We start from the raw sequence: 12,000 nt of genomic DNA on the forward strand, positions 1-12,000 counted from the left end.
TGTTGTTGTTGTTGTTGTTGTTGTGCCGTCCGGATCTCTTCTCGGGGCTATCGTCTATCTCGGATCTATCGGTATATATCGGTAGTGGTGCGTGGCCCTGTTCTCCGGTGGGTGTTGTTGGTGCGCCGTCCCTACCCACTCTACCGATCCTAGCTGGTTGCGACGTGGCGGCCGGCCGCCGGTTCCTCGTTTCGATAGCCGCGTACCCGCACTGCGGTCGACTCTCGGCTAGATACGAGGGCCGGGAATCGCGCGCGTCTCGGTGACAGTCCTCCCGGTGATTGGCCACGAGCACGACCGCGACGAGGACCGCGACCGCGACGGTTACGCGTCCGGTTTCACGCGCGAGACAAGCTTACGACGACGACGACGACAGTGACGGCGGCGGCGGCGGCCACGGCACCGGCGACAGCACCCGCTACGGCCACGACGTCGGGTACGTGGGGGATATGTGCGGGTGCGCCACGTCCACGCGACGAGGACTGGGGACTGCTGCGGGTAAATCGGCACGGCGCACCAAGTCCTCGTGCTCCCTACACAGCAAGCCCGGGATACGGTAGCTCGTCCTTCACCGTTACTCCTCATCGACGCCCGCGGGCAATGTGCCCACCCGCCGGCAGAGCAACGTGAGTCTATCTTTTATTCTCCTCCGCTTTCTCTTTTTTCTTTTTTTTTCTTTTCCGCTCAATCCTCCATATTTCCTCCATTTCGTCCTTATTAATTTCGCGTCGCGTAATTAATGCGCGCTAATGTGTTCGTAACCGTGTTTTCAATTTCTTATCGTTTATATTATTGTACTGCTATCCACGAATGTATACAATGTCGTACGTCGTACGCGTTCCGCGTATTACGAATTCCAAGAATTCGTAATACGCCAGCTGTGTTATGTTTACGTATTTCGTACGAAGAAAATTTCCTCGTCTCTGTTTATATTATATACGTGTTATATACACACGAATTGTATACGTACGCGCGATCGTTCCTCATTTCGATCGTGTCGTTGAACCCGAGTACACGCGACGCTGTGAAACTGCGCCATCGTTATTTCTAACGCGACAATAGTAAAACGCCATTGGTATTTCATTTATGTAAATAAGCGACAGTCTGCACACCGGAAATTTCGCGACAATTCTACGAGCGAGAGATGTTGCGCGTGTGAATTAATTTAATTAGTCCGTCGATGCGAATAATTTTAAGGGCGTTGTCATCGTTCACCCTCGCGAGTGAAACAAGAGCGTATAATTAAATTCTTCTCTCTCGGCTTCGATCAGGTGAAACTTTAAAACGTAACCTTTCTCGTTTCACGGATAAATAATCGCCTTCTCCCTCCCTCTCTCTCTCTCTCTCTCTTTCTCTCCCTCCCCCCCTCGTTCGAGGATGATCTCTTTTTCAAAGTACCGATCCGTCCGCTTTTGCAACGCGAATCTTAAAATGGAATCGAACATTGTGGGAATCGGGATCAAAGCGAGATTCGTTTTCTTTTCTTCTTTTTTTTTCCGCGAGATATTTAAAATCGACATGCAAGCTAAACTAACGTGTCTCCTGGCGTTTCGTTAATTGTTTTTTTTAAATTAATTTTTTCTCGTTCGCAGTTGTACTCGATTGACTCGAAGTCGAGTACAAAAATATCGGTATCGATAATCGATCGAATAGAATCTCGTCATCTCTCTTCGGCAAAAAGGAAGAATCAATCCGAGAAAACGAATCGATCGACGCCTAGAAATCCTGGTTAAATACAAAGTAGAAATGTTTTTTTTTTTCTTTTTCCCCTTATTTGGATCGCGTCTTTGCTCGAGTCGACGAATAAATTGCTTCTATCCCCCCCTTCTCCTCCCCTCGAACTTTTAGGAAAGCCAACCGAAAGCTTCTATGGAATCGCGCGAAAACGTGGGAGTGCTTTCAAGAGTGTCGTGGTAAGTCTTGGGCGTAGTCCTTTAGATTCTCTTTCTCTCTCTCTCTTTCTTCCTCTTTTCCTCCTATCAAGCCGTTCTCTCTTTTCTCTCTCGCTTCTTTTTTCCCCTCTCGATACCATTTCCCTTCGATATTTCATTGATACTTTCGCGCTTCGAAATGGAACCACGGTGGAAAATTTTAAGTGAAAAATCATCGTTTCCACTTTTCCGTTGCGGTTCCATTATCTATTCCCCCGTCGTGCAACGTTGCACGATGGAAACGACGGGCGAGTTCACACGACCATGTACATATTTATACATATATATATATATATACACACATATATACGTGCGTAGTTTTCGAACGTACGAATCCATTACGATTAAAATTTACGTTCGCTTTTGCCGACGATATTTACGCTGTATTCGCGTGACGCGAATTCATGTCCCGATCTCTATTTTTTACCGTTTTCATCGTTTCACACCGTCCATCGTGGCAAATCGTAAATCCAATGCCAAATTTTTCAACTTACGCCTTGATACGCGTGATCGCGTTTCACGCGTTGAATCAACCCGTCCGATAAACTCCGTTTTAATCCTCGTCGTTCGTACGTTTATTATCGTAAGACAACAGATTCGGAATTCATCCCTCCTCGATTCGTTCGTTCGATCGATAACCTTCGAATCTAATATTGCAAGTTTCGATTCGAATCATTAATTCGTATCGCAAACAAATTTCCCTTTAACCCGTTTCCCGTTTACAGAGACAACACGAGGGCACATCTCGATCGCGATCTACGGATATCCCATCGCCGAAATTTCTCTGCCTTATCCGCGGGATGTCCATCAAATCCGTTGGAAACGGCCACGTCTACCTGTGAATCTCATCGTGCTCGTGAAATCCAATCCTCCTTTCGTTTCTTTCCTTCCCTTTCTCCTCTCTATTCGCGCCTCCTCGCACCGGAATCCCGTGCGCATCGGCGTAGGTTTAAGCTTCCAGATTCATCGAATCGTTTGAACCCTACGTATCTTCCCTCGAGATCCCTTTTTTCTTTTTTTTAAAGGGACGGAAAAGGTTCTGGACGATTGGGCGGCACTTGGTTTCATCGCGGATACGCTTCCGGATAAAGGCCGACACTTCCGTGGCTCGTGTCTCGGATGGAAATGCCGAATGGTCGAAAACCTGCTGACGCGGGACCCACTTCCGCCCCGATCCCGATTCCCTGTCATTTTATCGGCGAAATCCTTGATTAAACCACTCCTGAAACCTCTCTCTCTCCCCCCTCCTTCTGTTCAGTTTTCGATGAAACATCGGAATTTTCAGAAGCGTCGGTATTATTATCGTATATCACCGAAGATATATATTCGCGTTTTTATTTCAACAACTTTGCCACAACGCGGTTGTATAGATTTTTATCTCTCTCTCTCTATATATATATACGTATATATACACGCTTTCTACACGACGACGACGAGACTTTACTTGTTTAAAATTAATTTCGACTTTCGATCTTTTCCGCGTCGATTTATAAAAAAAAGTGGATATCGGATTTTTTGCTCGATAAAAATGCAAACTTTTCCCATCGTGCGTGCGGGTATAAAAAAAGAAAGAAAGAAAGGGAGGGTAGAAGAAACGTCATTAAGGGAAGAGAGGAGAGGAGAGGGTTGTCATCGTCGGTCAATCGTTTCTCTTAGGCGTGACGCGAACGTGATTTACCGACCGGGATATATTGATATTCAAATTTATGATCCCAACCCAGTCATGGCTCTGCGCAGGGACGAAATTTACATTCGAATTAACGTCTGCCTCCACCTCTGCGGTGGCTGAGGTTTCACGTTCGCTCGTCACGTTCGCCAACGTTCTTCGCGCGACGTCGTGAAACTTTCTTTCTTTCCTCCTTCCTTCCTTCCTTCCTTCCTTTCTTTCGTTCGTTCGTTCGTTCGTTTGACCCGATGCCAGGTATTTCGAGGGAGAGCTCGATCCGCTCGAATTAATTCTTCAAACTTTCCACCTTTTATCGCGCGAATATTAATTTCCCATCGTGTACACACAAGATCAACGTAGGGAATTGTTCTTCTTTTTCTTCTTCTTCTTGCCCGAAATCTCGACGAGAATTTGAGGTTATCTTCACACATTGAAATTTCCTGGAATTATACAACTTATTCCTTCCTCGTAATAAAGACTTTTCGAAAAACGAAAGGAAAGTGTTTTCTGTTTGCCGAGACTTTCGTTTCTGCATCGAAATGCGAATATCGTGGATGATCGTTGGAGGTGTTTCGTATACCAATTGACGGTCGTTGAATAAAAATTAAGCCAGAGTGGAACAAGTGTGTAAGAGAGAGAGAGAGAGAAAAGTAAAATAGAGTCGATTCGTGGCCTAGTCCTGGCTAATCTGTATCGAATTTACGATGATTTTCAATCGGCCTCGAATTTTCTACGATGATCCTGTTTGTTCGCGCGGATACCCACACTCTGTAACGCCGCTTTTTATCGTTTGCTCCCTGATCCTATTTTCTGTTTCACCAGAGAGCATGCGTATTATCGCATAATCCGAAACGACTACAATCTTCTTTCCTCTTTTCCTTCTTTCCTTTTAATTCGTCGCAATCGGCATTGGCCGGTCGAAATCTTTCGAATTTCTATGGAATCGGAATTCCAAAGTTTGGTTAGAATCCGTGAAGGAAAGAAATTGGAAAGAATCTTTGGTTTTTCCCCGATATAACTAGAAATTTTTCCTTTTTTATCATCTCAAGAATTAGAAATTCGATAGAATCAAAGATTAAACTGCGATTGAAATTAACAAAGTCCCTTTTCAAAATGTTATTTAACCCTCTATCACATGAACGTTTATGACGAGTTGAAAAAAACATGGCTATGCATTCTTATTTTTTAAAACACTATACGTATTCTGCATCCATGTGGAAACACACCTTTTTTATTAAAGTCCCTGATTGGGAACGGAATGCAATAGAGGGTTAATTCTCTCTCTCTCTCTATACATATATATATAACTTCGAAAATTTTCTTCGCGACGTTGATTTCTCGTTGATTCTCGTATAATTTCTCAAAATTACGAGGCCACCCCTTCTTCGAAACCGATCCGAACTTCGATTCTCGCGATCATTCGCGCGATTTCATCAGAGAGAAACGAGGCAGCCAATAATTAATAGTGGAGAGGCGCACTTTTATCGGCTTTTTTTTTTTAATCTAGAGGGTGAGCGACTGGGATAGATGAGAGTACACAGGTTAAAGCGACCGAGTTGGTCGGTCACTGTGAAGTGGTGGTGTTACACCACGTAACCAAGTGGACCGCACCCACCGCACCGCTCCATTTTCTTACTCGAACGTAAATTGAGTGATAGAATGCGAATGCTCGGGTACGCGCCTATCCGACTCCTCTCGATATTTCGGATTTTCCGACCGAGGGCCGGGTGAAAAGGAGGAGAGCGTGTCCCTCGTTCATTTTTTTTCCATCCATGCATCCCTCCCCCTCCCCGAAACGAGAACGGAGTTGCGTTAACTACCGTTCTTCGTTTTCGTCCGCGCGGATCGATTTTTGTCACCGAGATTTTTGTCGACCGCTTTCGAGAAATGCTCGTGGCAAATCCGAGATTTTATTTATTCCCGGAACGTTCGTTTCCCTTCGTTTCGAACATCGGGGGAAAATGGGCACGCGAGCGTTGTCGCGTGTCGAAGATTTATATTTTTTTCTTTCTTTTATCTTTGCCGCTTTTGTCCCACCATTGTCGCTAATTTTCCGTTTTTCGTGGCAGTGGAAAAGTTAGGATTAGGCCGGAACACGTGGATCGAAAACGAAACTGGGCGTGGCTATCGTGAAAATTTTAGTCTCCTTCCTTCGTTTCGATTTTGACCCGTTCCTCCACGAAGTAGATTTTATAATAAGGTAAATCGTATAATTTACGTGTTTTTCTCCCTTCCGTGAAATTATTCCTTTGGATATCGATCAAGCATTTCCACGCACGCGATTAGATTTGTATCAAGATTAAAATTTGTATCAAGATTAAAGCTAACCTCATTTGTTTCATGCTGTTTACTGTTATTTTAACTTGACACGTTATAATTATACGAATCGCAGAATTAAACGTAATTCCTCGTCGAATTCATCGCGATATTTTTCGAGCACGAACCGTTTCACTTTGAAATAGCCGAAAGCAATCGAACGTTCCGGAAATACGCTTTTTTTTAAACATATTTTCTCGATTCTGCGTTTAACATAAAACTCGTAATTCTCGAATTTCTCGCGCATCTAACGTTCGATTCCCTCGGTCGATTTGATTCGCGAAACGAAAAAGGAATAAACCGCCTCGAAATAACCGTGAAAAAAAAAGAAGGAGAGAAAAAGAAAAGAAAAATGGAAGAAAAAAAAGAGTGGCGAAAACACGAGGGAAATTGCGAGCTCTTGGAGAGAACCGCCGCGAAATCATCAAATTGCTTGTTTAACGAGTCAAGTGTGTGTGCATAGCGCTTCGTTTCCTTGCCTCCTTTTATCGATCTGCCTCTCGAGCGATGCACTCGAACCGATGTCTGAATGCGGATATTCAAATTCACGTTGCTCGCGCGGGATGCCAACCGGCTAAACTTTCCGGCATTATAGCGGGGATATTTTCGGAACCAACGAATCGAAGCAAACCCTGCTTCCTCCTATACATCCAATTATTTCCACGTTTAATTTAATTATCTTCGAGTTGATTCACCTCGTCGAAGAAGTTTTTCCTTTTCGTTTCTCCCCGCGAATTATTTACGGGGAGGTTCCGATCCAATTTTCCATTGTCACGAGGGAAAGAATGGGATCTATATTATACGCCAACATTTTCGTTCGTCCAACTTTTTTCGGACAACGTATTCTTCCTGAATCCTAATTTCGAGACTCGGAGGGATCCAAGACACGATCGAAGAGTGTTTATTTTTTACTTCGCACGTAGGAAGAGGAAAGGTGTACGTATTTAAAGTTCGAAGATTGAAAGATCGAGGACGAAAAGATTTGGAGGAAGAGTAAAAAAAAAGAAAAAATGGCGAGCGTGTGGGATTCTGGCGATCGATAGAGTGGGAGCAGGCATTGTTTACGCCGAGTAAACGATTCGATGCTGAGAAATTTGCGACGAAATTTTTTCTACCGTTCGATGGAGAAGGTTAATCCCCTCCTCGTGGAGGAACGCTGCATTTTTCATTTTGAGGTCAGGACCGATTTAGCGAGGGGCTGCAGGGGTTGTTAAAGCTGCTTTCGAAGCGATGCTGCGAAATTGCGTGGTTCCCCCTCCCCTGCCATTTTAAATCACTCGAAACGTTTGTTTTAAACGTTCTTCCCAACGTTCTTCGCCTCCTGTCTATCCCCTCTCTCGGTCGATTAATTAATTTTTTCTCTGTCACGACGAACAAACGTAACAACTCTCTCTCGACTCAATCCGAAGAAAAGAGAGGGAGAGTCGTGCGAAGAAAGAGACAATCGAACGATCGACGATCAAAGAAATATGTAAAGACGGGGGGTCGATCGCCCCTCCCTTCCCGCTTATCGAGGACGTCGATTTTCATCCGGCCGTGGCAAGTATACACAGACTGCATTTTTCATTTCGAGGCTATTGCCGGCGCAGTCGCGAATGCAGGTTAAAGCGACCGAGTTGGCCCCTCGCTATGAAGTGGCAGTGTTGCACTCTCCGAGGCCAAGAGAACCCGTCCATCCACGGCACTGCTCCATTTTTCTCCCCTTTCGCCGGTCCTCCGCTGGTCAGAGGCCACCACCCGATACACGAGATACCACCACTTTGTAATGCAAATGCTTCGCGATAATAATTTCATCCCTCTTTCGCACGGCTCTCGCCCGTAACACGGCCCGTTCCACGTACGGTATTAAACCGTCGTCTCTGTTTGCGTGCGTGCGTGTGTCTGTGGGTGGGAGAGAAAAAGAAAAATGGAGGAAAAAAGGGAAGGAAAGGAAGGGATGAGGAGGAGGAGGAGAGAAAGGACGACGAGTGGTATCACCGTGTTGACCGAGTCCCGAGGAAAGCAAGGGAAATGAGAAAATAAGAATTTGCGAACAGCCTGTGGCGAACCACTCTCCTGCGAACCACTCAGTCACGCTACTGACTGGTGCATAATCGTGAATGATGCACGAGGGACGCGCCAAAAGTAAAGTGCACTCGTCCGGTGAAATTCTGCGATTGTTATTTTTTTAATGAGCTTGTCCAGTTGGTCGGTCGAGCTTTAAGCCGCGAACTACCCCTTCGTTCGCACGGAGGATTTAAACAGTCGGGAAGACAGGAGGAAATTTTCTGTTCGACGGATTATTCTATTCGCGACGGATTATCTTTGGCGACGAGATGCGAGATATACATGTGTATATATGATATGTAATGAAATATTAAGCAGGAGTTAAAATACGTAGACGGGCGTTCCTTCGTAATCCAAAGAAGAGAAGATACCTTCGAGAATTTGTGTGCAAATAACGTCATCGGCCTCGTTGTGATTTGTAATTTAAATAGAAGCTTCGCCGTGATATTTTACATATTGCGTTACCTCTGATGCATAGTTATTTTTTTTCTTTTTTCTTTATATGCATGCATAAGATGTTTCCCCGGCTACTAAATATGTATGCAACCAGCGGAATGACGCTGGAATTCATTCGGAGTAAATATTTAATGACGAGGGAAAAGTACGGTTAATTTTAATTGGAATTGGAAGGTTTCAACCGATTACGAAGGGATGCGTTTTTCGGTGATAAATTTTGGAAAATTGATTCCCAAGCCGGAAACGAAAAAGAAGGAGAGGGAGGGGAGGGAAAGTTTCCATTCGAGATATTTTCAATTTATTTATCCTCGCGGAAAGTCGTCGGATGGTATGCCACCTGTTACAGTACACCCCCGTAGATCGATAGACAGTAAAAACGAGATATTCCCGAGATTATTGTTTACCATGGAGCGCGATCGCGCGCACTCCAATAAAACGAGTCGACCGATATTATTGGGTGTTGCGCGTAGAAAGTTGTTGCTTTATTATTAAAATGGGCCGACGTCGATGCATCCGTCCGAGTATTAACGCGAAAATATTGACAACGTTCTATAAAAGGAACCGATTGGATCCCATTTATAGAATACCGAAACTCGCCAATCGTTCCAGACTCGCGTTAATATTCGCATTTACGAAAATTACGATTCGCGAGAAGGGATCCAAGGGATCCAAGCGTATTTCCAGCTTGGAATTTCTTTCGTAATACGCCAAGAGTGTTTAGAAATGGATCGACCTCTTCCGTTACCTTCCTCCCCTCCGATTTCATCCTTCCCTTGTTTCCGCATTGCTGATCCCCGCGGTTAAGCAGTAAACCGTGTGGCCGCGTGTTTAAGCGCTTTAAAGGATCCGTTCCATTCCGAGATGGATTCGGTCTGGAATACGGTTATTAACGTTGATTCTCTACGTTGTTCTTCCCACCCTCCCTTCCAACTCCCTGTTTGCCTTCACGAATTTTTCTTCTCGGCCAATTTTCCTCCATTTATTTTTTTCCATCGTACGCGTAGAGAGAAGAGGTCGAAAATGAGATCGGTCAAAGAAGGAAGGAGGGAGGAATCCCGAAAAGGAAGGATCCCTAACGATTCTTTCTACCCGCGTCCAGATTGTTATTCGAACGCCCCGGAATCGACAGGGTTCACTGAACTTGGGAAATGTTCCGGCTGAGCGATGATAGAGGGGCGGGAGAAGGGGTGGAAAGGAGGAGCTGCAAAAAATTGTCCTCGTTAAATACGACGATCTCCATTTGTCTCGCTATAAAGAGATTTTATGGCCGTCGAGTAGAGGATTCTTCCCCTTCCCCTCCCCTTCTGGCTTGAATTATTTTTTAACGCACGATCAAAGGTCGATACGATCCCGCGTTCGAATCTTTCGATGCGACGATTTTTTTTTTGAATTATATTAATTTTTTTTCCCTTTCCTCCTTTTCGCACTTTTTCTTCTTTTTTTTTTCTCCTTTCTCCTTTCTTTTTTTTTTTTTTTAATATATTTTCCAATACTCATCGCGTTCAATTCCAATGGCCTCTCTCTCTCTCTCTCTCTCTCTCTCTCTCTCTCTCTCTCTCTCTCTCTCTCTCTCTCTCTCTCTGCAACAAACGAAGAAAACGCTCGCGGAGGAACGCCGGTTTCAATTTCCCTCCGGTAATTGCAATTTATAACAAAACCCGTGGTCTCGATCGCGAACAAAACGCGGAATATCGCAGTTTTTTTCATCGTCCGATGGAGTAACGATGGGGAGGGGGGGAAGGGCGAGCGAATAGGGAATAGAATGCTTGAAACGCGTATCCGGATAAACGGGCAGTCTCGAAAAGGAGAAAAAAGAAGAAGAAAAAGAAGAGGGTTTCTCGATGGGTCGAGAGAGGGAAAGGGATGCGGCAAAGGGGTTGGTCGAAATAGAAGGCGGTCGAAGGAAAAGGGAATTAAGCAGCGGCCCCACAAATCCGGCTCCCCACGTTCGCGCCAGAGGAGAAGGGTAGTTTAAACTGTGCGTGGTGAAGAGTAAACGCAGCCGTGCACAATAACACAGAGAGCGAATAACCTCGAGGAACTATCCCGTTATCGGTTATTCTCTCGCGAATTTTTCGCGAAAAATTATTATTACGATATTCGAGAGATTTTTTTAATACGATACGAACTATACGATACTCGTAATTAATCGAAATATTTATCAAATTTGGACGGAGTTAAAGTTGAAAAGTGAAGGATCGACTCGATGTTAAGAATTGGATATTTATTTTTTTCCATCGAGGATTGGATCGTACGTAATTGCGTGCGTAAATTGCACTATGCGTAAAATGGTCCTGCGAAGGTTGATAATCGAGGCCGGAAGACCTCGAGGAGGAACTTTTCACGAACCTGTTAAAGTTTCGAGGGTCCAGCGTGCGAGAGGGGGAATTGCTCCTATCCCATTTACCAACCGAATCTTTGCCGAAGTTGGAATAGTTTTTCCTCTTGTTTCTTTAAGTTGCACGACTTCACGGGAGTCGTCTTTCATCCCTTTCTCTCTCTCTGCAAAGAGGCGCTTTCTGGATGAAGATAAAAATCTCGAGAGAATTTCTTTTTACCGTGTATATATATATATATATATGTATATCTTGGCGGATGATTTGCATTAAAGGGGGCAGCGTTTGCTGCGTTTTTATTTACATTTCGCGGTACGACGATCGAGTTCCGCGTTATTAGTGTCGGCCATCGTTTCACGTGCCACTGCCTTCTTAAAGGGATGGAGCGTTGTAATCGACTCCGTGACGAGATATATTTCCCTTCCCTTCTTTTTCTTCTTTAAAACAAATCGATGCATCCAGGCATAATCCTTTGTCGTAAAACTTGTCCGATTTCGGTTTATCGGATCTGGTTTATAGAATTTCTTCTATTTTTTTATTTTTTTTTTCTCGTGTTTTCGTTTAGTTTCGAATTACCGTGGCGAAATTTTTCTAGATTTTTAAACGGCAATTTTCCAGAGAATCCGATCGTGCCTCGATTTCTGCTCTTTTCCAAACACGATATGTCCAAACGCGGATGTGATGATACGGCGTCGTCGAATTCTCTCGCTCTGAATGGGCAAAAACACTCCGCCAGATTAAAAAATATGGCACCGGTCCAGCCGAACGACTACACTTTCGACTTCTTCCCTTCCATTTGGCAAGTTGGTCGCTCGTAAAAATTCGTCAGGGTTCATTGGGAAGGACGTCGGGTACCGAAAATTCCACCGTCATTTTTCCCACCACCCTTTCCTCCCCGTGAAATCATTTTCCTTCGATATCGATCCGGGGAACATCCGGCCCATCTCTTCCCATAAATCGGCGTCGATGTCGTTGAACCGGTCATCCATTTTCGTCGTAGTCGCCGCGAAAACTTGCACGCTTTTTCTTGAAAAATTACTCCCCCTTCGACCCAAAGACCCAAACTCTCCGATCCCGAAGGAGTCCCGGAAGTCGTGTTCGAATAAAATGGCGTGTCTTTTTTTTCTCATTGGTAGATTATTCACTTTTCCTTCCGTTTCTCCGTCAAGGAAACTTTACTCTTTAAAAAAAAAAGAAAACTTGCGTGAAACGGGAAAGAGGAAGAATCAGAAGAAAATTTAGAAAATTT

General features: G+C 44.5%; 1 protein-coding gene across 5 annotated transcripts in view; it reads left to right on the top strand.

Annotated features, from left to right (window-relative positions):
- The first annotated feature begins 485 nt into the window (after nucleotides 1-485).
- LOC107992698 (acetylcholine receptor subunit alpha-like 1) overlaps nucleotides 486-12,000 on the top strand; it is a 204,850-nt gene continuing 193,335 nt past the window's right edge. For 3 of the 5 annotated variants that reach the window (XM_062079368.1, XM_062079372.1, XM_017048724.3), the window contains exon 1: nucleotides 486-626. The gene's annotated coding sequence lies outside the window, so the exon portion shown is untranslated. Of the gene's footprint in view, nucleotides 627-696; nucleotides 1,272-1,375; nucleotides 1,914-12,000 lie in introns of those variants that run through there. The other 2 variants (XM_062079369.1, XM_062079371.1) reach the window with 2 other exon arrangements.

The sequence above is a fragment of the Apis cerana genome, linkage group LG9 (genome assembly GCF_029169275.1).
Source record: "Apis cerana isolate GH-2021 linkage group LG9, AcerK_1.0, whole genome shotgun sequence".
In the NCBI taxonomy this organism is placed as follows: domain Eukaryota; kingdom Metazoa; phylum Arthropoda; class Insecta; order Hymenoptera; family Apidae; genus Apis; species Apis cerana.